This window comes from Phalacrocorax carbo, chromosome 9 (assembly GCF_963921805.1).
Source record: "Phalacrocorax carbo chromosome 9, bPhaCar2.1, whole genome shotgun sequence".
NCBI classification, from domain to species: domain Eukaryota; kingdom Metazoa; phylum Chordata; class Aves; order Suliformes; family Phalacrocoracidae; genus Phalacrocorax; species Phalacrocorax carbo.
Window position 1 is genome coordinate 31231603 of NC_087521.1, and position 26466 is coordinate 31258068.

A 26466-nucleotide genomic window follows, 5' to 3' on the forward strand; every position below is an offset into this window, starting at 1 on the left:
CTCATAGAAAAGCATATCTGCAGAAATTTTTTTTAAGTAGATGTGAAAGTGTAGTTATTTGCTTAATTTGGGAGTCTTGACCTCATGGTTTTGGTGCCAACTCACTGTAATCTAAATAAACAATGAAAAGCAAAAATCAGCCAGGCAGTGAATTGCTGGAGCCAACGTCTTCAAAAGCAGAACATGCCAGTGTTTTCTTTTCTTCCATCAGGTTAGCAGCCTGAAGGGAAGTGGATTTGCACTTGCCTGCCAAGTTTTTCATGACCCTACATGAAAATGGAAGCACAAAAGGAAAAACTAGTTACCTGGCCCTCGGATTAGCAAAGTGATTCTGCACAGGCTCAGCTTTAGCTGTAGCACATGGCACATTTGCATTTGACGGTGGGTACATCCCTCCGCCCTTTGCTGCACCAGCACATAAATCCGAATGTCACTATTTCAGCTCAGTCATGTTGTGCATTGAATCACCAGCTACCCATAATTATTCCTTTCATTAGCAAACATTACACTGAATTTTCCTTTCCATTTTCTTGTCTTCAGGTATGTTTCTACTTGCATTAACTCAGGAAACTCTTACGGCTAAATCTGATCTCGGAGAGTTGTAAATCAGGCAGCGCCATAAATCAGGTGTCCACACTGGTGTAACAGCCACGTAAATGAGATTGAAAGAGACTTGTAGTTTCATTCTATGGAAAGAAAGGTCTTTGCTTTTTCAGCAAGTTAACTTAGCCTTCCTCATGAGAGATGACCCCACTTAAATATGAATCCTGGAGGAAGTGGAATGAGCCCGAGAAGCACACGGCTATCCCTGAACGCAAAACAGCAACACGCAGTTTTCCCAGCAAGCTGAAAACCTGAGGAGTTGCACTAGCAATAGTTAATGTCCCGTTGAACACCTTTGAACTGCGATGAAGCCAGCTTTGAGAACACTATTGCTTTGGATAAAATCACAAATTAAAATGAAAAATTGTGACATAGGTTCACAGCTGTGTTTCATGTCCATGTTCATTTAAAGGAGGCAGACTTGAAAGCAGTTGTGGAAAGCAATTTATTTACTAGATGTACTCTGGCTTTCCACCCAGAGACATCAGGAAGGCACGCAGGTAGTTCATTAGGGTTCAGGATATATGGCAATTCTGTTGCAAACATTTACCTTATAACTTATTGTAAGTTTCTCGCCAAAACTTCATATCAGCACGTATAGTCAATTAGTGGAGACAGAGAGCAGGAAATGCCATCCAGAGTTCTCCCTGGCATTGATAACATGTAACTGAGGGTTGTTCTGTGCAATTCCCCCCTCTCCAAGCAAAACTCCATTAGAATTTCAGAACTGGATGTGCCCAAGAGCCACATTAATCACTCTGTGATGGCACAGCGCAGACCTCCAGCATGCTGCAAGCTAATGGCTCACAGCTGTAACATGAGCTTGACCAGGAGCTAATCTAAGGATCTCTTGGCTGTCTGTCCAGTGACAAAGGAGTGAAAAAGGAAAACGAAAATAAATAGCTAACTGAAGTGCTCCATCAGAGTTAGGATCCTGTGTGTAATGAAACCAGCTTCCTCTTTCTGCCTCCCATCTCTGTAGCTCAAGAGATGACCTGTACAATATTCATCATCAGCACGTGAAGAAGTCCTATATTAAATTTGTGAGAGAATGGATGACACAGACAGTGCTGTGATGTTCTGTACACCTTACAGTGCAGTGGGGAGGCTGTGATCCTTGACCCTCCCTGAAATGGCCCATGGCTCTCGCCATGCTCCTGTGTGCCCCAAGTGCCCTTCCATCCTCACTGAGATACCACTCCCCACAAAGAGTGGTGGGCTGGGACACTCCCTTACTAAACTCTCCTTAGAATCAGGAGTTTTTGACCAGCAATCTCTGCACTCTGTGAGAAACACAGGCTGGAAGTGGAACTCAGAAATCACCCTTGAACAAAGGCAGCTTTTAGGAGGAGCAGTTCAGAAATGGTTGTTTCCCTTTTTACTTGTCAGAATCGGATTCCTTTGTTGATTATGTTTTTGGCACAAAGATAGATCTCATTAATTAATATCCTGTGTCGAGCTCATATTACATTGCTGAAATAAATAATTTGAGACTGTCACTGTGATTCATTTGAACTACTGAACTCTGTATCATTTTCACAAAGAAAATGCAGGATGACTCTATTTACAGGGCAGAAAGCACTGAAAACCACCTATTTATTTTCCTGAGAGCCTTCCTAGGGCACACATCAGCACAGATTCAATTTACAAAGGGTGTTTGAAAGCCAGGACACCACTCTAAAGTAAAGCACTATGGACATAACAGACCTGCTATTCTTTAAGAGGGATAAATATTCTTCCTGGTCCCTCCGGACAATCCTCTTTGCACCTGCTTTGCTCCTCACCTTTCCCAGTACTCCTCTTCTTGGACTCCAAATACGGCTCAGCTTTCCTTGACCTTGCTAATGTACAAGACCATATGTGCACTACATTTTTTTCCCTTCAAATCATTTCAGTTAGCATCTCTTCAGCCCTTTCATGCGCTGTAACATCTGCAGTGCAAGGCCAGTGGTGAGAAACCACGCAAAAGTCTGCTCCTATCCTTTCACAAAACATCTGAGCCAAGCAAGTCATATGCTCATGATTGTTTCATGCTCCCCATATTTAGGAGTTCAAGTTGCCTTAAAAGACATCATGTGAATGTAAAACCCTGCAGTGAATCAGAAGAGGAACAGTGAGGGCAGTGGTCACTACAGACTAAAAATTCAGGCATCATAGCCTTCAGGAGTCACAGAAAATGGGGGTGAAAGCAATGGGACAGAAGAGATGCTTAATAAACTAAGGACCTCACCCATTTCCTGCCTCTTTGCTCTCTGTTGGTTGGTAAAGCTTAGCAGGATGGGTTCTGTCCACAGTATCCCCATTTTCAGTCACACAAAAGGGATTTTCTTACTTTACCATAACTTTCTAAGGAGTTGTTGGCTGCAGCTGTCTCTCTTTGGCTGCAGTAGTTTAATTATTATTTTGTATTTCTTAGGACTTGGTACATTCATTTCTGAATATTTTATCTATTTGCCACATGATTCATCCATCCCCAAGTGCTCAGAGACAGAGTGAGACTTCCAGATAATTTCTTTCCATGACCCAACAGAGGACATTTAATCCTGAAGGAGATGGGGATGGATGGGGAGCATACTTCTTTTTCTCTTCGATCAGATCCTGCAGGTGACATCCAGGTAGCCTAAATTCTGCTCAAGTCCCACTACTGATGCAGCCTGTCTGCTCTTCAGCACTGCTTAGTCCTTGAATCTCTAGTGTCCTCTGAGGTGGCAAGAAGTTTCCTTGAGTTACCACAAGAAAAGGCAACACTTTCTTGGCTAAACTATCATTTCTGGGCCTCCAAAGCCTCACACTTTTATGGTCCATGAAAGGCACTCAGTAGGACAGTTATCATCTTCCTTATAACAGCCAACAGTCAGAGGACTTGGCCTAAAATAACCTCAGCTGAGGGTCTTTGCTTGAAGGGGTTTCATTCCATCTCAGATGCCTGTCTAAGAGTAACAGGGCCACCCAGCTACTGTACGATGGGGTTGCTGGGTGTGTGAGGGTTGGGGGACACTTGCTGCCTTTCCTGGGACGTTGAGTAGCCAGGAGCACAGGAATTACAGGGCAGTGGGAGAGCACCTTAGAAAGAAAGTGACTGTAACTCCCCAGTTTGGACACTCAGATGCCTGTGCATAGTCTGGAGCAGATCGAGTTGGATCTTCTTCTGGCTGCACTTAACCCAGTCCAGGAGGGCCTCAGTTTGGATGCTCACAGCTGAATTAAAGCTGTGCCTGGTGCAAGACCAAACTTCACCCTGTTCAGGAGAGCTGAGCCCACTGAACCAGATGAGGATAAAATAGTTGTATGAACCTGACACTTACTTTTCAGAAAATCTATTTTTATATATGTTACATTTCTTCAGTTTAGTTCTGACTAATGATTTGCTTTGTGCCCACAGAAATGGGGCAGAAATTAATGCAATGAAGTTTGTTTAATGTCCTCCACAGCATTGGAATAAAATTTGAGCAGAGTGCAAAAGAAGCTACAGATAGTACATTTATATCGAAGTGGAAGAAAGAAAATCCTTCACTCATCAAAGTATCCTAAAATAAGCACAGCAATATCAAAGGCAATTAGGGAGACAGTGATGTAACTCAAAGACATAATAAGCAGCCTTCTGTGATGTGGTTTATGAACAATTTATCACCACACTTTGGCTCCAACAAGAAAATAGTCCAAGAAGCTACTGGCTTCAACTTACCTTTAGATCTCTATAACCAACTCATATTGATAGAGCCAGTACCTGACAGTTGTGATATAATGAACTATTTCTAATTATTCAAACTTAATGAAGGGTTTTCTAACAAATACATCAAATATATTAAACTGAATCAATTTTCTTTTATGGATTCCCAGCACTACTAAAATCAGTGGATCATTGGAAAAAACAAAAACCACTCTGTGGGTTGAAGTGACAGCATAAATTAATAACCAGATACAAATGTGAAGATAATTTATGCTCCTTTTGAATCCTGTTGGGTTTTTTTTAAGCTCTAGTATTCCTAATATGCTCCATGATCTTGCAAGATGGAGGATGTTCTGGGAGGCATGGCAGAATGGGGAGGGAAGGGGATTTGTAAGAGTTGACAGCATGCTGGGATGGTTATAATGAGGAGACCCAGTTCAGAGGCTTGATGAGAGCTGTAGATAGTAGACACAGTCCAAAACTAAAGTGGCTCTGAAATGGAGCTCTTCACCCAGGCCTGGAGAGAGTCAGCAACACTACGGTTCATTATCAAGGGTCAGCAACACTACGGTTCATTATCAAGGGTCAGACCACCCTGTGTGAAAAGTCTGTCACCAGGTAAAGGGGTGTAGATGATTTGCACTGCTACAGTCATGGGCACAGGGCTGCACCATGCAGAGGTGCCAGCTTGGGCCTGCATCGGCACAGCATCATTTCCCAGCCAGTAAGCCCTGGTTTATGAAGCATCATCCTGATGTGACTAAACATTTCCAGCTGTACTAACTTTTAGGGAAGCAGTTTGGGTGTCTGTGACTCCCAGCAGTATGGGAAGGGAGCAGGTTAAGATAAAATACACAGAGGATGTCCACTACCAGAGGCAGGGAGGGGGCATTTACATTGTACACTATTTGCCTAGTGCACTAAATTAACACAAACCCCATGTTTACTCTAAAAAAATCATTGCAGCAGTAGAGGAATTTGAAAAGCCTGTTCCAGACAAGAGAAGCCAGGGTGAGTGTGCTGGAAATGCACAAACATACCAAGTACGACATGTATGGACACTTGAGAGGGGCTTTGGCAAGGAAAAATAGGCAAGCAAGTGCACACACAAGACTTCCCTGATCTTTCCTTCTACAAATCAGGAAGATATGCAGCAGAGTTGACAAGCCTGGGCCTGGTTTCTAGTGAGCCAGAGGCCCAAACTAGCCCATGGGTTTGTTTTATTTCTGATTCCAGACTCACATTCCTGGATCTCAGGAATTAGGCTTCTCAAGGAGACATTTAAGAGCAGGGCACAGCATCTGGACAAGATGTTTCTGTCTCCTGGATTACAGAAGGTGAAACATCATCAATGAAATGGAATTGCATCAAAGTCAAATCACCTTTTCCCATTGCAAAGATGTTTTGAGGGTTCAGACTCTTTGATGTGACTGGTGGAAAAACCAACAGACAGGTGGTCCCAAACTGTCATACAGTGATCTGGATACCAGCCCATTAAGCCCCTGCTTCCCACTAAAATTTTTCTCCTGAATGGCCCTGATCACTAAGAACATGCTAAGGTCACTTTGACCCAGGCAATTCTGTTAGTGCCACTATGTCACACTTGTCCTGAATGTGATGGGACACAAGGGAGGGAAATAGGTTGCATGAGAACCAAGCAACCTTCGGCTTCCTAGTCTGAACAACCACACAGTTTGGCACAAAGCCCGAACTGACTGCCTTTGTTCTGTAGCAAGTCACCCTCATTATTCTGCAACTTAGCCAGAGGTGTTCTGCAATTATAACACACAAAGCAATTCCTGCTCCAATGACACAAAGAAGACTATAGATGTTGATTTCCACCGTACAAACTGGAAAGAGAAGCACTAGAGGATGTTGATTGAGCTACACCACACAAGGAGCTGCAGACACTAGCCAGCACATGAGAAGCTTGTAAGTAGTACTGTGGCCATGAGAGACACTGGGCGTGTGTTACCTCTGCTGCAGACCACTTTTGCACAAGCAGTCAGTCTAGTCCCCCCACTACTCTGGGTGGGGTTGGCTCTGTGTCACAAGAGAAATGACTTTCAAGCTCCAACCTTCCCTTGTGTGTAGAGTTTCTGTGGTGTGTTCACACCGTGGCCATTTGTCTAGCATTTCCAGAGGTCTAAAAGCCAGAGCTGCTGGGTGACTGCTTGATCATTGCCTAATACAGCACAGCAACAGGCTGCCTCTAGGAATGGTGCAGCTGGCAAGTTGGAATGGGTGGCAAAACTGAGATCTGATGAGTAGCATGTGTAGGGGTTTGGGGACAGGACAGACACTCTGATTCCCAAACGCATTCTTCAGAACATGATTTCTGTTCCTGGATCTGGGAAAAAGATGCTCCCTCTCATACCACCCATTTTTTCAGTATGGGGTAAGGCAGAAGACTCCTGGGCCCCCAGATGTCTTGTCCCAGCAGAGGGAAATAGGAAGAGTGTCTTCTATTGCACGATGAGCAACATGTTGCATGACGATCAGCATGTTACATGATGGACACATGGACTCCACTTTAGTTTGTGTGATGGAACAAATCCCTTCACAAGTTGTCTGATGGGATCATATTCCTTACACCATGGTAAATGAAGAAAGCAAACACTTAGGTTTGTTTAAAACCTCCAGCATCTCCCCTTGCTCAGAGGATCCTCAACTTCTCTGTCCTATTGCCATTTGTTAAACTGCTCAACTTCTCCATCCCCTCCTTTTAAGAATACTGGTTCCTTTTATCACATATATTCCTGGTTATAAACCAAGTAAAAGTAGCTAAACTTGCTGGCAGGTGGCTCATTCATTATTTTGTGTTTCTTTGCCCCAGAGCCACCACAAAAAACAAAGTTTTAGTTACACCAACAAAGTGAAGAGCTGATACATTCCCCGCAGAGTAACAAATTAAAATAAGCCTAAAGCAACAAGCATTTTCTGACTTCTCCATGTGTGTTTTTATTTCCGTGTCTCTGGTGGCTAGCAACAAGGAGTGTGTCAAAAGCTTCCCTTAACTCTGAATTTCAAGTATGAATTAAATTATTAATGTCAGCAGAAGCTCCACCACACATATTCAGCCCATGCAGCATGGATCCTGACTGCCAGGGCTGCCTGCCTGCCTGAACTGGACAGGAGAACCTTCCTCACAAGGAAGCCTGTGGGAACTGGGGAGGTCTTGGTCAGCATGAGGGTATTCAGCCTCAGCCATGTAAGAGTGTCTGAAAACAAAAACCTAGCTGCTGCAGTCCCTTCTGACGATATACTACCAGGTCTCACATCTCCTGCTCCCTCACTAGACTCCCATCACAGTCTATGGCATTTCTGAAAGACCATTGATGCATCAAATTTTCCCTATATATTCTACAAGGGTGAGAGGTTTTAGACTAGCAATGGTTAAACTGTTCCAAACTTTGGCCCAAGTGACCAAAACCAACTGTACCATATATTTTGGCAGGTTTGGGAAAGTCTAACAGCTTCAATTTTTTTTTATTATTATTATTATTATTATTATTATTATTATTATTATTATTTCTAAACATTTTTTGTGTTCAGCCTTCACCAGGATTGCTGAGGCTACAAATGCTTCTTGGCATCTGTAGATAGTAATATCCCTCATTCTCTGATGGCAATGTACTTTTCAAGGCTCATATTCATAAATCTTCTAAATGCCCGGGAGATAATTAAGTACTACTGTGTACCACTGTGGTAACCTAAGGCATAAAGAGGTTAAGAAACTTTTCATGCATTACCCACTGAGTCAGAGCTGAGTATTGAATCTCCAAGTCCTGATCCGTCTTTTTTCTTCCAACCACTCACCAGCCATCCCTCTCCCAGTAACCAAGCAGTTTGGTAATTACAGTAAGATTTCCAAACTTTAGCTGCTGTTTCTTTTTCTCCCCTTCAGCAAAATCATTAACTTTTAAGATTTAGCCCATTGCTCATGTAAATGGAAAACACATTTAAAAATCTTAGCACAGAGGACTTGGGTTTTCATTAAGGAAAATGCACCTCTCAGTGAGAGGGAGTTGGGGCCAATTCCCACACCACTCAAATGCTATCTTGCCTTCTAAGGAATGTCTGATCCAACAACCACCCTCCTGCCTTGCAGCCACATTTGGATACTCAGCCTAATGCCAAGTGTACAGTATGACACCAGTGAGACAGTGGGAGGAGGCGAGATTTCACAGCAAGGTGTAGGGAGAGAGGAGAAAGAAGGAAAGGCAGTGGAGTAGGAGCACCACCGAAAGGCCACATCTCCTCAGATGACAGTGTTTTGAAGGTTCCTAGTGCAACACCTTTTTGCACGCCCCTTGCAAGCACTCTTGCACAAATGAGGAGGACAGGCATTTTATATTGTTTTGGCTCCCTGCCTGTGTTGGGCACACAGTCAGGCTGGATACTGATGAATTTGGCCAGAGGCCTCTAAATTGAATTCATGCCTTTTCCAAAGCAATTTTTATGAGGTGACACCAGCAGGTGTATTTTTCATTTTAAAACAAGAAGGCTATTTCAACAGGGATTAATCCTGGACTAGAAGAAAAAAATCCTAGGACTAAGTTTTAGATATTAAATTTTTCAGCTTTTTAAATCAAGGTGTGTAAAGGTCACCATCCACTGCATCTCCTTGGGCCATGCTCTACTGCTTCAGGCACTCAGTCTTGTTTCACCTCAAGTATTGCACACTCTCCCACACTTTTGTCATAGTCCAGTGCTATGGCTAAAACTAGGACACACCAAAGACTTACCCCTTGGGGCCATCCAACATACGCCCCAAAAGACAGGGTACACACAAGCTGTCTCCTCAACTAAAGACTCCTCCATAGTCCAGGCCAGGCTTTCCTGGGCTGGAAGACTGAGGTCAAGCCTATTTAGCAGGGAACTCCTTTACCTTGCTGAGTAAAGTAAATAACTACACAACCCACTGAGTGGGGAGGTGGCAGAAAAGAGGGTCCTGAACAACTTTGACTTCTGTTTGAAGCCTCCATGCGTCTGATAGCTACTCTGATAAGACTGGTCCTCAGCCTGCCATCTGCAGTCTCTGCCATGCGAAGAACTAAGGCCACATCAACGGGATGATCTAGTCACCCCTATGGGATGATCTCTCCCCATTTTAGCTCCTTTCTTACAGTCAAAGCTGAGAGAAGCAATGCCATTCTCCACAGGTCCCAGCAGCACAGCAGGGCCTACTGCAGGGAAATGAGGAGCTGGGTGCTAAGGAAGCACCCCTGAAAAATGGAGGTGTTGAGAGGCTCAAGTTATCTAACAGGGATCACAGAAAGAGCTGAAGTACTGGACACACAAGCTTCTGCCAAGTTCCTTAGCTCTAAACAATGCCTTTTGATCACTTCTTGCCCCATACGCCCCAAAACAAGCCTTATTTGAAGGAATAATTTGATCTTATTTGATCTCTGATGCCCAAAGCAACCCATTTAGCCACAGCTGTCCATCAAAAGTGGCTTCAAGCTTGTTTTTTACAGATGGAAAGACTAGAAGAAGGCAAGGATTATTGGTATCTAGCCCAAAATCCAAGGACCAGATGATACAGTACCTGCCAAGCTCTCTGCATTTTGGAAGCCGGGCAGATGCATCCCCTGGCTCTGCCAGAAGGCTACTGACAGAAGCTGCTAAAGGACCAGGTGCTTTGTACAGCCCTTATTACCAAAGAGGTTAAAAGATGACAGCTGTGAGAAAATAAAGCCGTTTTCTGTAGAGTGGTTGCTGGAGGATTGGGAGAACATATCTTGGAAAGGAGCCCTGTTGCAGTTTTATTACTCAGGTGTGAAAGCAAAATTTTATATCCAGGGGACATATGCTGAAATGCTGTTTTTCACATTTAACCTCACTCTTCTTTTTATAAGGTATGGAGAAGAAACACTTCTTGCAGTGCAGCTAAAGGAAGGCCTCCTCTCCAGTGAGCCTGTCTGTGAGACTTCTGCAGTGTTTGGTGCCTGAGGCTGTCAATGCAGGTTCAAAACCCTATGCTGGGATTAAAATCAGCTCTAAGCAGATACCTGAAGGCTCCCACTCCACCTGAGGGTAGGGTATGTTTTGCAGAAGTTCTGACTGACCATCATCAATATTCTACTAATTATTTTTAGAAAGCATAGGTCCAGCAGACAAGTTGCTTGGGTTTGCAGAAAAAGGCCTAGTCCATACTAATTCCTGTTAAAGGAAGAAAACACAAAACAGCCTAAAAAAGATACACAGTCCTGGTCAGGCAGCAGAAAAACTATGTAATTACAGGTGCACTGAGGGAGTTATGGTCTTGGCAAAATTAAATGCAATTAAGACAATTACCTGCTTGTCTTACCAGAAAGAAATCCAGGCAAGTTTTGCAAAGTCATTGTTGAAATACCAACTGGAATGTCTCTGCCTTACTCAAAGACACCACCTCATGCTCTACTTTCATCATCCTAGATTGTCCCTGAGAATAAAGCATTTTTTTTCTGATTTGTTAATATGTCCAGGCAGGTTTGTAAGGCAAGAAGGTGACTGGTGACTTCTTTTTTGGCTCTGTAGCCACATGATAGAAGTCTCAGACTTTGAGGCTGTTACTGTTTGCATGCAATGGACAGTAAAAATTTCACATTTCTTTCTTATCTTACTGCAGAATTTATTTTCTGGCTGGTTGCTTTTTTCTGCTTTCTCTGGGCACCAAAATGCAGCCAAATTTCAACACGAGAGTGAGGCTTCTGTTCTGGGTCTCTAATGACATTCTGCTCTCTGAAGTGTGCAGTGCTTGCATTCAACCACCAGGTTTGGGACTAGGAGGGAATGTTCCCTCCAGGTAAGACTTGCAGGAAATTTTGAGGATTTTCTGGCTTGCTTTTGTCATGTGTCTTCTCTCTCTTCCATAATCTTAATGAAAGCTGTTTATCGAGTGCTCTGGTATCACAGGGGTGTAAAATACTGGTGATTCCCTCAACCTCTTCTGTCCTCTTTTTGTCACATGCTTGTGGCATTTGCTCATTTACTACAGGTCTTAGACTGGCCACAAATAGGCATGTTTTACGGTGCTTTCTGGTGTGAGAAGTACCCTGTGGACTTTCTTCGACTACTGCTTGGTGCCCTGCCCTTGCATTGGTGCCCTGCCCTTGCAATGAACTGCATTCAATGCCCTTGATGCCCTCTTCCAAGCCAATGTTTTTATATTTCATTTACCCTTCATTAAATGCAAAACCCCCAACAATTCACAACGAGACAAAACACTATCAGGTTACTGAGATTATACTGCAACTATACGTGAACCTGTCAATTCTAGTATACCAAGCGAACCTACTTAAAAATTGGGTTCTATGTGGTGCAAAAATGCTCCATAATATCTATGCTTTTCCTGCAATCATTCTATTCTGACGGTGCCAAGAACCCAGTCCTCAAGCGTTTGAAAAAGGAAGAGGGCCAAACTCCTGCTAAAAATGTCCTGATATTGGTTGATTCAGGGTATGCTAGCAAAATTAGGTTTCCCTTAGTACAAAAGCAATTTCATGCAGCATTTTAACCAGGTGGTTAAAATGACCACTCTTTAGGAGCCACAGTCTTTTATGAGGACTTTATTTGCCACTCATCCTGATTGCCACCTCCAACTCTGCAGGTCCTCTAGAGCAATGGCTAATGTTACAATGCCAGTTTACATAACATACTTTACAGGCAATTCAGTTTCAGCCTCTGAAAACAACAACTATTGCATGGAAAAAATGTCTCACTTGTTTTTCACTTACAAACACTGTAGTGAGTGTATTGGCTTTCTAGTCTGATACCTTTTCATTTGCTTCTGTTTTATATATGGATGATATGGCACCTACAAGGTGAGTGTGTGGGTCTAGTGACACTCCAGCACACATATATGGAGTAGTTCCTTATGGTAACAAACATCTAAACATCTTTTCTGCCATGCTTTCTCCAGTACCTTTGATCCATAATAGGGAAGCTTCCTAGAAGCACTGATTAGTAATATAATGATATCATGGATAATGGAACAAACATTCTAACATGCACACAAATAAGACATAAATACATTTGCTTTTAAACAATTGCTAAACTATCTCACTATACTTTAGTGCAAATATGTCTAGAAAAAGTTCTTGATGACTTGAAATATTACTGTAATTGATTTGGAGCTATTCACCAACACAGTGGATTCATTTGTTAAAAAATATTGGGAACAGTTCTTGGGTGCCGAATAATACACAAGACAAAGTATGTGAATCTTTTCAATGGCCATTCCCTGTAGCAAAGAAAATATTGATGCTCTGGAAACAGAGACATCAATGTAAAATACTTTGTTTTCACAGTACTGAATATTAATGGCAGGATACCTATGTTGTCCATTAAAAATGAGGCATGCTACTAAAATGGACATCCTTCAGACACAAAATACAAATATTCAGTCAGGCATATTTTTTTTTTTTCAGTTTTCCAGTCAGAAGTATTTAATTCATAACAGAGGCAGGTCAAGGGAAAGGAATACAAGGAGACTGCATTACGAGTCTGAGCATTCAGACCTCACTAGAAGCATTGATGGCTCTTCACAAGCTAACGTAGACTATTATGAACACTTTCAATGCTTTTTCAGCACCAAGACTGGGACTTGAAACTGAAATATGTGGCCCACACTCAGGTTTCAGATAGACCAAAACTAAGGCAATGACCCCAGGGAGGAGACTGGGAAGGGACTTATAACCTTGTAGGTCCCTTCTTTCAAGGAAACCTTCACTTGAAGGTGGGAGTGTGAGGTTGTGGCTGGGAAATACCATTGACCATATCTCCTTTTTGTATGGGGTCCTAAAGATGGGTCTGTTCATACCCTCCTTCTGCTTGGTGCAGTTGAGAGGACAAACTCACTTAAAAATGCCACCTCTGAAAATGCTGTGCTTGGGCCATTCTCACCAGCAGTTATGTCTAGCTGGGCTCTCCTTGCCTTTGCTTTCCTCAGCCTCTGCCTTTCTGACCTACAGTACTGAGCTCTATGGAAAGGACTAATCAAAAAATGCAACTGAAAATAGTCACAATAGTGTTTGCTATTGCTCAACCTCTGTAGACCACTGGCTGTGCCAGGACTGCCCTGTGAGCAGACAGTCCAGTTTGACCAGAGTCCATTAATTGTTCCTTTAAAAAATAACTCAAGATTTTGACTCAAGCCCAGCTGGAAGCCTGCGAAGCACTGCAGATATCATTGCAACCAACTGGCCCTGTGGTCAGCAAGGAGCTTTTTTATCTCACACTAGATGACACATTTCATGTGTTTTCAAGGATTACTAGTCATAAAGCCAGAGTGAGCAAGAAATACAAATATTTGAGCTCCGGTGTTTGAAAATATCCTGCAGCAAGGCACCACTTGGCCTTCTGCTTCCATTAGATATGGGCTACCACCTTGATGGATTGAAGTGCTCATGCTCTGAGCAAATACATTGACAATGACACATCCTTTCAGTTCTTGGGGTCACCATTGACTGCACTGCCCCAGTCAAGTTCATTCAAAGCAACATTTGTCTTGCTTATACCTGCCAGTGCTGCAGGGCTGTAAGTGAAGAACAGTCTTGACAGTCTGTTAATCAAAGGTCAGGAGAAAAGAAATTAAGAAACTTCAGCAATCCTCACCAGCAGACTTCTACCCTCTGAGCAGGGGTGAACTTGTTGCTCACTCCAGCAAAATAACATCTGCAGAACAATTTACTTTGTCACAAACAGAAAATCAGCGATGGCCTCAGCACTGTGTGGTTGACTCTAGCAAACCTCTAGTTTTCCTCCATGTATCCCAGTGCTATGGTGTGAATTCCCAGGACCTAAAGATCTTAAAGCTGTTAAATCATGAGGCTATACATCCAGGCATTTAAGCCTCTGTGTAGACTAGTACCAAATGTTTGTTGAAATGACCCCACTTTAAATAGGCACATGTTTGTTTGGATTGCAAAATCAATAATCTGAACACCCACTACACCCACATCATCAGTTTGTATATTGCTGGAGGTGAAGGGTACCTCAATATAAATGTCCTATCGCATCAGGTGGCCTAGGTCCAAGCAAACCAAAGACCTTGATATGATGTCTGTGATTAATATTCAGATTCAGATTCTTCTGAAAGGACACCAAAATGCTGCCAAGCAGAAAGGGTCTTATTAGACAAAGGTGTTCTACTGGGTCATGCAGTTTCTGAAGAACAGAAATCAGAACTGTCTTACAATAGAAGCAGAGATGCTCTTTTCCAACAAAAGTTCTTTGCCACCATTGCACATGTCCATGATTTTGAGGAACAGATGCTAAAGGACAACAGCATTTGTTAGCTCTCCACAGAGACAGCCTAAGTGGGCAGTCAACCTCAGCTATTCTTGTTTCATCAGGATATGAACTAATGCATGCCTAACAACCAGCATTCAGGACCAAAGCTCCTAGTTTTGTATCTTTTTTTTTCAAAAGATAACACACACCAATTGGAAATATGTGGATTCTTAATTAAACTTCTAAATCTGCAACAACAGTAACATGCAGTTGTCCATTTCAGAGTAAAACTCTATTTCAAACACTACAGACTCAGGCAAGAATGCAGCATTACTGGATAGCTCTCAATCTTGATTAAAACAGTATAAATTTGAGGCAGATTCTCTCATATGATCAATTAATCCCGATTGACACTGAAAAAACTGAGAACCCAAGAGCCATGGAATGTCTTTATAATGCTAGTTTAATTTTGGTCAGCTTTACTGACTTAAAATACTCCTCGTCTAATTCCATATAATGGCAACATGCAAATTTATTGTGGTATTATTTCATAGTGTTTTCATTTGTCAACTCCCAATATACTAGTAGTAAAAGAAAGCAGTAGTTCCGAGTGGTTAGAAACACAAACAGAAGATCTGTCTAGTTTCAGGTCTGCTGCCGACCTACTGAGTAACACAAGTCATGCTTCTCTTTTACATTTGCCTGCTGCACAAGGACAGTCAACCCTCCTCTGTTCAGCGCTGTGAAACCCACATATCTGTATTATTACGGATATACAACAGGAATGAAATTACATTTAACTGAAGACTTCGCAAAACAGATTGGCTACAAGATGAACTTCTCCTGAGGTGTCTAATAACCTATCATTAGAATGGCTACCATGCCTCCACCTAGCCAGCCTCTTCCAAAGATAACACCTACAGACAAAAGACAAATTTTCCTGTATTTGCCCATTTCCTGAACTGTCTTTTCACTTCCAACACTTTCCATTTCTGGTCACAGTATAATTCCATCAGTAAAGTCATTGAGTCATTTCATTTTTCACTTCCTTTCACATTCACATAGATGACCCACCGAACCCCCATGCTAACCCCGCTCCCCAACTTGGTGTGGCACATCTCAAAGAGATGAGAAGCTCCTGCAGAAATCTTCCTCCAGTGTTTCTGACTTGGCACATTTAGGTGAATTCAACAACTGGCTTCTGTAACCAAAGCAAATAAAATCCCTTGACACAGGCAGAGTTAGAGGCCATACAGGCACTTCTGAGGCATTGTCTGGCATATATTTTGCATAAAAGTAAGTGTTTTAAAAGCACAAATACTTGTTGGCTATGGAGCTTATGTTACAATATCCCTGCAGGGTACATGAAACATGTCAGTGCATGTCATCCTGAGCAAGTGACTGCCACTGGAGGAGCGAGTGTCTACTTTTGAAAACATTACTTTCTATTTCAGTTTAAGGATAGTTTTTCTCGTTTTCGTTGTTGTTGCTATAGCTGACTGATCCTATACTCTGGTGATATATTATTCTCCCTCGCCTGCCTTCACCAATCACTGTATGGCTGTCAAAAGTGTGAGAATTGGTTGGCACAGTCGCATCATGAGTGGGAACAAGCCAGGTCTTTTAGAAATCCTATGAATTTTCATAGCTTGAACAAGTTAGCTATAGAACCTGGCTGAAATTTTAGTGTTCTTCAAGACATTAAAAAAATCAGCCAGCACTTAACAGCTCTGAATTATTGAGGCTGGAGGTAAAAAACCCCACCCAATTACAAAAAAGCAGTCAGTCACAGAGGACAACTGTGAATTCTGCAAAAGCAATTGGAACATTTAATAGACTTTTTAAAAGCCCCGAATGAAGTTACAAAGTCCTCAGACATTGACTTAAAATATCAACAATAGCCTGTTCCGAAATGGAGCCTGGGATGTTTTAGAAGTTGAATAAATGGCAGACTTCGTACTCAGTGCCAAGACTTCAATTCCAACTTTTAGGTGTTTCACTTCAATATTGTCTAAACTTACTTTTTTTTCTGTGTGTTGAGATTTAGAAATTATATTGCTGTGCTGGCAAGAACTGTTATTAGGTGCTGAAAAATTCAATCATGCAGAAGCAGGTGGGGTGGGGGGAAATGTATGCCAGGTTATTTATTATCTCTCTATAGGAGGCCTGTATTTTGTCAAGACAGCATCCTAAGGAAAATTTCATTGTAGTTATAGAGACACGATGACAATGGAAAATCCAGTTAAAATTCTGGAAATACTGATAGTAGCTCTTCATTCAGTCTAGTTTAATTCAGCTACATATCTTCAATATACACTGATCTAATTAAGAACTGGTGAACAGCTATTAATAGAAATGTATCTTGGTTGCTAATAATGTGGGCTTTATGCCCCTGCCTAACAAAGATGATATGTTAGAAGTAATAGGAGTATTAGTGTTAGAGAACTGCCACGCTTGCAAAGGCGGGTGCATAACTCCATGTGGGTAGGAACTTCCTATCCAAGAGCCCCTGTGAGCATTAGCGGTGCCCCTCTGCCTACATGATGCAAAGGATTATGATTTATAGTTCTCAAGTGGTTCAAACGATGACTGGTCTTCAAAAAACACAGGCAGGAAGGAATTTATCCAGAAAGAGAAGCAGTTTGTGAAACAGCATCTAATAGCTATCATCTCCCCCGCCCCTAACATGACCCTTTCTAGCTGTTACAGCCCTTTGAGCCCCATTCTAAAAGAAATAAAGTCACAGCCTCTATCAGAGGAAGCTGAGCATAGACTAAGCGCATTGCAGCGTGGAACTGGAGGCATCCTGCACAGAGGCAGATTCTAAGGCACTGCCAAAAACATTGAGTGGAGTGGACATGGCTACCAGTCCAGTCAGGATGGAGAGGGAATGTCTTCTCAGGGCTGGTACCACAACCCAGTGCTGCAGAAATTCAGCATCTTCCATGTTAGAAGGAAGAAGAGAAGGAAGATGGTCATCACAAAGCTTTAATGGAATTTTCTGTCAGCAGGTACTAGACTTACATATCCATGATTAGACAGACACCATGAAGGGAGGAAGGGTACTCTGTAAGACTAAATTTTAGGTCAACTGAACACAAAATAAGACGCAACACCCCTTTGATTCCTTTCTCAGTGTTGGTTATCTTAATGTAAGACATCCAAATCTGCCTTTCTGTTCTTTGGCTTTGCTTTTTTTGCTGTTTTTACACAAAATATCACAAATGACATTGGAATAAAAACAAGTCCAAAAAGGCGGCTTGTTCAAGTTTTATAACAATAAGCACTTTTTTGAAAAAATCAGGAAATTTTGCAGGAAGGTATCAAATGCCATCAGTGCTTTCACCAGGAAATTACATTTCACTGTGATATATTCAAATCATTTTGCTTCAATAGAATAATTTGAGCTACTATTATGACAAGCAGAAATAAGAGCAAAATGTTCTAAATTAGCTTTACGAAGCATTTCGAGAAAGCCATTTCAATGTTTCAGGAACAAAAAATTTCCCAAAATTCAGCTAGTATTTAATTTTGACCTTTAGTGCTGGTTTAAAAATAAAATTGTAAGTTTCCTGCAGAATGAAAATTCCATTTTCTGACCAGCCATCTTCAATAATAGCATTTCAAATGTAATTTGAAGGAATATAATGGGCCTATTTTCACACACCGCTATGGGGTGCTGCTCCAGTTGTCTCTTGGCCTATTATCTTACCAGAACCTCCTCCTCTTCTTTCAGGCCAAGCACCAAAGAATATTTCATGGGCTACAGCAGTGAGCTGCACATAGCACATCAGCCCGCAATGATAGCCAGGAGAGGTCTTGGTCACTTTAAAATGTTACAAAGCAAGGTTCAGGCAAATCTAATAGACCAAAGAAAAGGAAACCTATTTCAGAGAGCACTAGAAGGGAAGAAAATGAAAGGAAATAGAGTTAAGAGAACCCATTTACAGATTGCAGGCTTCAGTGGGTCTTGCACAAAATTTTCAGAGACAGAATGGGTCACAAATGTTTTGTCTGTGTGTTTGATAAATAACTTAGTCTCATACCTTCTGCTATATTTTTTAAGTTATTTGTGTCTAAGAAAGAGGGGAGGGAGACACCCCTAGGGATGTTAGTTTGTGTACAGAGACACCCCCTTTACCCATGTACTTGGGGTACATTTCCTTCCTAAGCTGACCCTGTTTTTCTGGGAGGGTGAGTGCCTTATGGGAAGACACTTTGGAAAGTTTTGGGGGTTTTTTTCTGCAGAGAACAGACCAGACAGGTATTTCTGTTGTCCCTTCTGGCCTGCACAAGCTCACCGTCCCCACCTGGACAGTGGGAGCAATGGAGATGATGCACCCTGGGGGATTCACGTGAAGGGGTTTATTTGAGGAATCACTTCCCCTCCAACATGCTCAAGGGCTTGCACAGTTGCATTTAAACATTCTCTTTTTTCCCGTTACTGATAAATTTCACATCTGAAAATAGTGTTTCCTCAGCTGGGGAATAACATGGAGGGTTCCAGAGATAAGCATTGCACGCTGCAAAAATCTTGATCAGATTTGCCCAAGAAGAAGGGGTGAATGCAGCATACATATGCAGAGGCTGTGATGGACTGCTCTGCACTGAGACAGTGCCAAGGCATGTTGTTCCACTCCAGCCACTGGGCATCATGAGAAAACCAGCTTGGATTCAAATGAGCTGGGACCCAAATGGGTCCTCTCAGTGCCACGCACAGCCCTGTGCAGGGAGAGATGTACAACAGGGAGGTCTAGGCTTCTCCTCTAGTTTCCCTGCTACCCCATGGTATAAAAGCCAAAAAGTGCTGTTTGATGGCTTCTGCCACCACCAGAGAGACCCCAACGTGTTGCCTGGTCCTGCAAGTGGGCTGCATGCCGTGAAGTCAGAATGATACCTTTTGGGGTTCCAGAGAGATTGTTAGCAGCCAAGAGGCTGTGACCTTTACCAGCACACATGGTGTCCTTTTGTCCCTATCCTGCCTCCATAACAAACCACCCTTTCATGCAGCAAGGAGCAAGATCCTTCAGCCTGAACCTCTGGAGATCCTTGCACTGGGAGCAAAATCTATGGGGTTGTCTAAGGCATCACAAGTTTCCTGTGTTTTCTGTCTCCTCACTGAGTTACATCTGAGTTAAAATGGGTAGGAAATGTGGGGGTAGGGTGGCTGGTAAAGTTAAAGGGTCTGTAAGAGGCCACAAGGTGAGCCTGGAGATGACAGAAAAGAACAAATAGCAAAATGCCTTTTTGGAGAGACTGCAGAGGTGGGTGCACTGCACCGAACGCCACTTTCAGCAGGGGGGCACATTGCCAGGATGTGACTGGGGCGTGCATCTGAGCAGTTCTGAGTCCTGTCTGTGCCTTTACTGGTGTGAAAGACATGCTACTTCTTCAGGCTGTGCAATAGGGACAATTTCATTTGTTTTTCGTAGGCATCTGGCCTGAATATCCACCAGAATGCAGAGATATGATGTTGACAAGCCAACATCAAGCAAGGGTTTTATTTCATAGCCTCTCTTTAGTTGCAGTGTTAACTTCTCGAATACCACAAAACTGCTTTCCCATGACCTTTGCTGTAAACCAGAGACTTCAGGGCAAGTTGGATTGCTTCTCATGTTCAGCAGCAGCTGTGGGGAGCAGCCAATTGCGTTAGGCAATCTGCAACCAGAGGGACTAACTCAAAAGCACTAACTGAAGTGTGAAATTTGCCTTCCCCTCTCCTCTTAATCAGCCCTTCACATTTAAAACCCCTGTATCTACTCTGATGCCACCATATGGGGGGGATAGCTGAGTGAATACAAATTATGGCATGTTAATTAATTATGAGTATTCATTACATGGGCTAACTAGTGTTAATGTGCTCCTCTTTGGGAGGGTCTCATTAGCATGACAGAAGGCTCTTTAAGAAGCACATCATTAACAGGGGACAAAGTATCTGGGAGAAATGAAGGGTTGTCTGAAAGGCCAGAACATGTTATACACATCAAGATCCTGCTCGGAGATTTTCTTCCAGGGCATATGTGTATCTTCCATGTCCATTAGGTCAAACTCTGGTCTGTTTGTATTCCTTGATGATGCTTCATGTCTTAAGCATGCAAGCACACATAAAACTAGTGCTGTTTCAGGCCATACAACAGTGTTGATTCAAAGGAAATGTTTTCTGTGGTCGTATCACAGCTCTGCTGGCTTTTATGTGCGTTCCTGTTCTGACGGGGAGGTCCAGTTCACAAAATTAAAAGATCATCCCAAAGAAAATGTAAATTTTCCACCTGAGCCACAGTCAAAAAACCTTTTAAAATAATTGGAATTATTTTATCCAACATTACCAATCTGCTCTTTTATCTCACACTTTATGAGAAAAAATCCACACATTGGGAATATTAACAATGCCAGACAATAAAAATTGAGAAAAAAGAAAAAGCGAAACAACAAAATTAATAGCTTCTAATAGGAAGAGGGAAAGCACCTTCAACCCTTCCAAAAATATTTTCTCTTGTCAGATGCACGTGGCTCCCCTCTTCACACATTCCTGAAGGAGACGCTGCCAGAGCCAGACATAGCCTGTATCTTCTATACTACCCCTTGTCATCTCACTACAACCTTGAGCTTCGTCTCTACCATGGGAGATAAATAATCACATTCTCCACAACTATAATTAAATACTCTGAGTTCAGAGCATTTCACAAGCAAACTGCTATGTATTACCCATGTTGCATTAATAGGGCAATACAGACAGAGAGACGGGGCTCCATGCCAAAAGTAATGTGGTAAGCTGGTGATGGGAATGGAGAAGGACACCCACCCACAACCCTCCAAGTCTATTCTGCCATCAGCCTTGCGGGGCCAGCGCCCCCACACAGTCCCTGCAGTGGGGCAGGAGGTGACTGGGAGCATGGGGAAGTTCTGACTTGGGTTGCCTGGTCCTGATTGCCTTTTCGGGCTCTGGACCAGCATACAAAGGCGAAGTGCAGCCAAGCCAAGCCAAACTCTCTTGGCAGAAGCACAGTGAATATTCTTTTACCAATAACAAGTTGCAATATTTTCAAAATATTTGCTTTGGAGGCTTTTCACAGTGCTGCCTGTTGGAGTTCTGGTGTTGATTTTGGGGCAGGATAGGTCTCATTTTAAAAAGCAAGAGGCAGGTAAAGAATACCATGGATGTGGAAGCATGAGATCTGTCTTCTAGTTACACCAGCATACACACAGCAAAACACCTAGTATCAATATAACACTTAATCTTTGAAGTGTATTGATGTCTCTCAGGCAGAAGTTCAAATACTGACACAGTCCATTCAGCACTTCAGTATTCCCAAATGTTTTGAGATTCAACAAGGCCAAGTGCCGGGTCCTGCACTTCAGTCACAACAGCCCCCTGCAGTGCTACAGGCTTGGGGAGGAGTGGCTGGAGAGCTGCCTGGCAGGGAAGGACCTGGGGGTGCTGGTCAACAGCCGGCTGAACATGAGCCAGCAGTGTGCTCAGGCGGCCAAGAAGGCCAATGGCATCCTGGCTTGTGTCAGGCATAGTGTGGCCAGCAGGAGCAGGGAAGTGATCGTGCCCCTGTGCTTGGCACTGGTGAGGCTGCACCTCGTGTACTGTGTTCAGTTTTGGGCCCCTCACTACAAGAAGGACATGGAGGTGCTGGAGCGTGTCCAGAGAAGGGCAACGAAGTTGGTGAAGGGTCTAGAGAACAAGTCTTATGAGGAAGAGCTGAGGTTGTTTAGCCTGGAGAAGAGGAGGCTGAGGGGAGACCTTATCGCTCTCTACAACTACCTGAAAGGAGGTTGTAGCGAGGTGGGGGTCAGTCTCTCCTCCCTAGTACGAGAGGAAGTTTAGGTTGGACATTATGAAAAACTTCTTCACCGAAAGGGTTGTCAAACATTGGAACAGGCTGCCTAGGGAGGTGGTTGAGTCTCCATCCCTGGGGGTATTTAAAAGAAGGGTAGACGTGGTGCTTGAGGATACGCGGTGGACTTGACAGTGACAGGTTAGTGGGTCGACTCGATGTTCTTAAGAGTCTTTTCCAACCTTAACAATTCTATGAGTCTATGAAATACAGAAGAAGAACACCAAGTGTTTAACCAGCCTCAGTCCTTCAGATAAGAGCTAAATCCTGCTTGTGTTACATGGTCATTCAGGAGTTCACAGAACTTCTTGTCTTCAGGACATGATTTCACTCATCCTTCAGTTACTTACCCTTGTACCCACAGCTACAGAGCATATGTCACTCCTGGCTTCTTCCATTCATCAGGACATCCATGTAGTATCCTAAAAATTGTGGCACTTCAGTAGCATAGGGTATATATAACTTGGGACATGCCTCTGGATCCTTCAGCACAAAAGGCAGAGGAATCTGAGGCTTCCGTCTTCATTGCATTTTGAACCAGCTCGTGCACACTTAGCAAACACAGGGTAATTTTCAAACATTTCAGTCTCAGGACCACACAAGTGGGATGAGTTTGTGCAACAAGATCAGTAAAACATACCCAACTGGTCTGAAATCTTTGGCTCAATTAGAGGGAAATGAACTCTCCCAGTTCAGCCTCTGATAAAAAGCAGGCTCCTTTATAACCTTCCCTGAGTGTTCTGATAATCAACACCACAGCTCAGCTGTTAGTCTGTATTCAGGAGCTGTTTGGGATGGGAACAGCAGAGGATGCTTCACGCCAATGGATCAACACATCTATCTGGGGCAGTCGCAACACAGCCTACCAGTCCTATGTCTGGCTCATATCCATGCTACTCATCCCTTGCTCTCAGAAAAGCTAAGCTCCATCTGCAAGCTTAAAAAAGGAAAAAAAAAACCAAGCAAACTTTTTCTCCCTCCATCAAATTCTGTCTAAGCAGACAGCTTTCAAAAGGCTCAGCATTTTCTGAGTTACACATTCCCTTTATGTTTCTCACAAAGTGGTTGCCCACAGTCACCAGATCTGTTTGAAAACCTTTGCCTTCACCACTAGGAAATTATATGCACAATTGCATTTCCCTAGGGTTCCAGAATGGACTCCCTGGCTCACAAAACAGAGTGTGAAACAGGCAGGTTTATGTTTGAAATGCAGACAAATAAATGGTAGCTCGCAGTGTGAGGATTTGTTTATTTAGGAAAAACCTAGACTGAAAAAGGAGGACTTGAAAGGAAAGGGCAAATGTGATCCTTATTTTGTCCACCACATGGAACTTCTTCTCTTAATCCTTCAGCCATTTGAATATGACTGGTCCTGGAGGCTGCCAAGATCAGAGAGATGAAAGGGCAATCCTTCATGTAAGCACCAGTCCTCCACTTTAAAAGCTCCTTGTGCACTCTCTCAACTTATGCCCCCAATTATATTTTTTAACATTTGAAAATGCTTTAGGACAGCAGATGCCTATCTCACTCATGTAGTGTTCACACGTCATCACCTGCTTTCCCTGTGGCTGCCCTCTCTCACTTTAAAATCTCTCCTTTTTATGAAGATTAACATAATAATCATGTATCCCAAAGTGGAAAAGGTGGGAGGACAGAGCAGGTGCAGTCCTCTGGTACATGTTAGCTATATCCCATCCTGACCTGTGACAGGTCCATGCCCTGAAGTGCTTGGTCTAATTACAGTACTTCTGCTACAGGAGAAACAGTCAAGTTGGGTGCACACCTGTATCAGGGCTGTGTGCTGCAAACCACTGGTCCCTCACCATTGAGGCGCTGCTGGCTGCAGCCAGACCCAAAAGCTGCTGCTGGGCTTGGTGACTTGAGCTCCAGATGGAGCTGGCAGAGCCGGAGGAGGAGGCAGCAAGGACCACATGGCCCCCAAGCAATCGTATCTGTGGTGATGAAGATGGGGCAGTGAATCCGCTACGAAGATGATCAGGGGACTGGAGCACCTCCCTTATGAGGAAAGGCTGAGAGACCTGGGTTTGTTCAGCCTGGAGAAGAGAACGCTGAGGGGGGATTTCATAAATACCTATAAATATCTAAAGGGTGGGTGTCAGGATGATGGGACCAGGCTCTTTTCAGTGGTGCCCAACGACAGGCCAAGGGGCAATGGGCACAAGTTGGAACACAGGAAGTTCCACCTCAACATGAGAAAACCTTCTTTACTGTGAGGGTGCCAGAGCAGTGGCACAGGCTGCCCAGGGAGGTTGTGGGTCTCCTTCCCTGGAGACATTGAAACCCTGCCTGGACGCAGTCCTGTGCCCCCTGCTCTGGGTGTGCCTGCTCAAGCAGGGGGTGGGACAAGATGGGTGCCTTCCAACCCCTACCATTCTGTGATTCTGTGATTCTGTAATCTCATGTGAAAGGATGAAGGGACAGTAGCAGACCATGCAGGGTACGTTGGTTGCTTGGTTTTTTCAGAGTGGGAAAACATGAAGCCATATTCTCCCTGTATAAAATGTGTGGATAGCTGGTGCAGGCAGCCTGGCTTCCAAATCACTCTGAAGAAGATGACACTGTGACATCCATGCCACCTGTCAAGGAGACCCTGTGCTTAACTTGAGTGATGATTCCCACCTAAGGGGACTCCTGGAGCTACAACAAACTGGGACAACAGCTCAGCTTTCAGCTATGCCCAGTGCATTGCATTTTGCACTCATAAGACCTCAGCTGGAAATTCATCTAGTCCCACACCCAACCTTCCTGCTATTTGAGGATGAAGCTAATAAGCCAGGCCTACCATAACATCCAGCTAGCATCTTCTGATGAAAGCTAGATAGCTCCCCAAAGACGCAGGGGATGAGCTTCTGTACCTTGGGTTACCCACTGATGGAGTCTGTGAAAGAAACCAGAAGGTAATAAAGATAAACCATTAAAAAAATTATATCTACATAATGACTCCTGCAACTTCTTTCTTTACCCAGAATGAGAAAGGCCCATAAGACTGGGAAAAACATTTGAAGCAATAAGAAGGCACTATTTCCTCCAGGTTGTTCACATAGGCATTAACACTGCAGAGAGAGTTTGCAAATCATCATGTCCCGCTGCAGGGCAGCTCACACAGCTCAGCGCGTTGCACAGGCTGCCATCTTGGTCGCCCTTATTAAAAAATAAATCATGTACAGAAAGGGAGGAGCAGCTTTGTGCTGCTCTGTAAGGGCCTTTGATTAAGCATGATGCTGCTTTTAATGACTCTCAAATCTGGCATTTTAATGCCTGACAGGGATGTGGTGCTTTCATTTTACAGTTTCAAGGGCACATGAAAAACAGATTCAGATGATTAAGTTTATCAGTATAACCTTTTGTTTCTCATTTCTTTGTAGAAAACTGCAGGGTTTAAGGCACAGAGAAGAGACAAAACTCTCTTATACCCTTATTACCTTTAGCCTCTTCACAGGTCTTACACTCATGGCCTAGTCATAACCAGTGACTACCAAATACCCATCTTTACCTGTGAATGGAGCCTGGGAAGGAATAGTGAGAACATTTTGAAGTGGGGAGTAGAAAGTTTAGTGCCTGAACCATTCCTTTGGCCTTGGTTTCTCCACTGCTGTATGGCAGGACTTGTGCTGTTCCATTCTGACTTGCTACCTGCTAGAAACCCCGAAGAAGTGGGATGATGCAATCCTTACTGCTTTCAGTATCCACTGTCTTGCTACCTGAGCAAAAAGCCAGGGATAAGCTTCATCTGGACATGGGACAAGGGGTGGGAAGGCAGTAGCTGGTCTAGCATCTCATCCCCCTTCACCTACAAGAGCACTCAGCTAAGCCTTTAGGAGATGCAGCCACAGGATGCCCTTAGGGAAACTTCTCACTCTGCAGGGCCCCTCGAGGAACATGGGAAGAGGAGGAGAAATGTGCAGAGCATTTCTGTTAGCAGGATAGCAGCAGTAAAGCTAGAGGGAATGCTCTCTGAATGCAAATTCAGATCAACAAAATTATCTTAATACCCACTGCCCCACAGTCTTTCCTCTTTGGTGGTACACCCTTACCATGTGGTATATAGCATACCTTCAGACTACAAGGTCAGGAGGAAATACTGCTATTACCTAGTCTGACTTTCAGTGT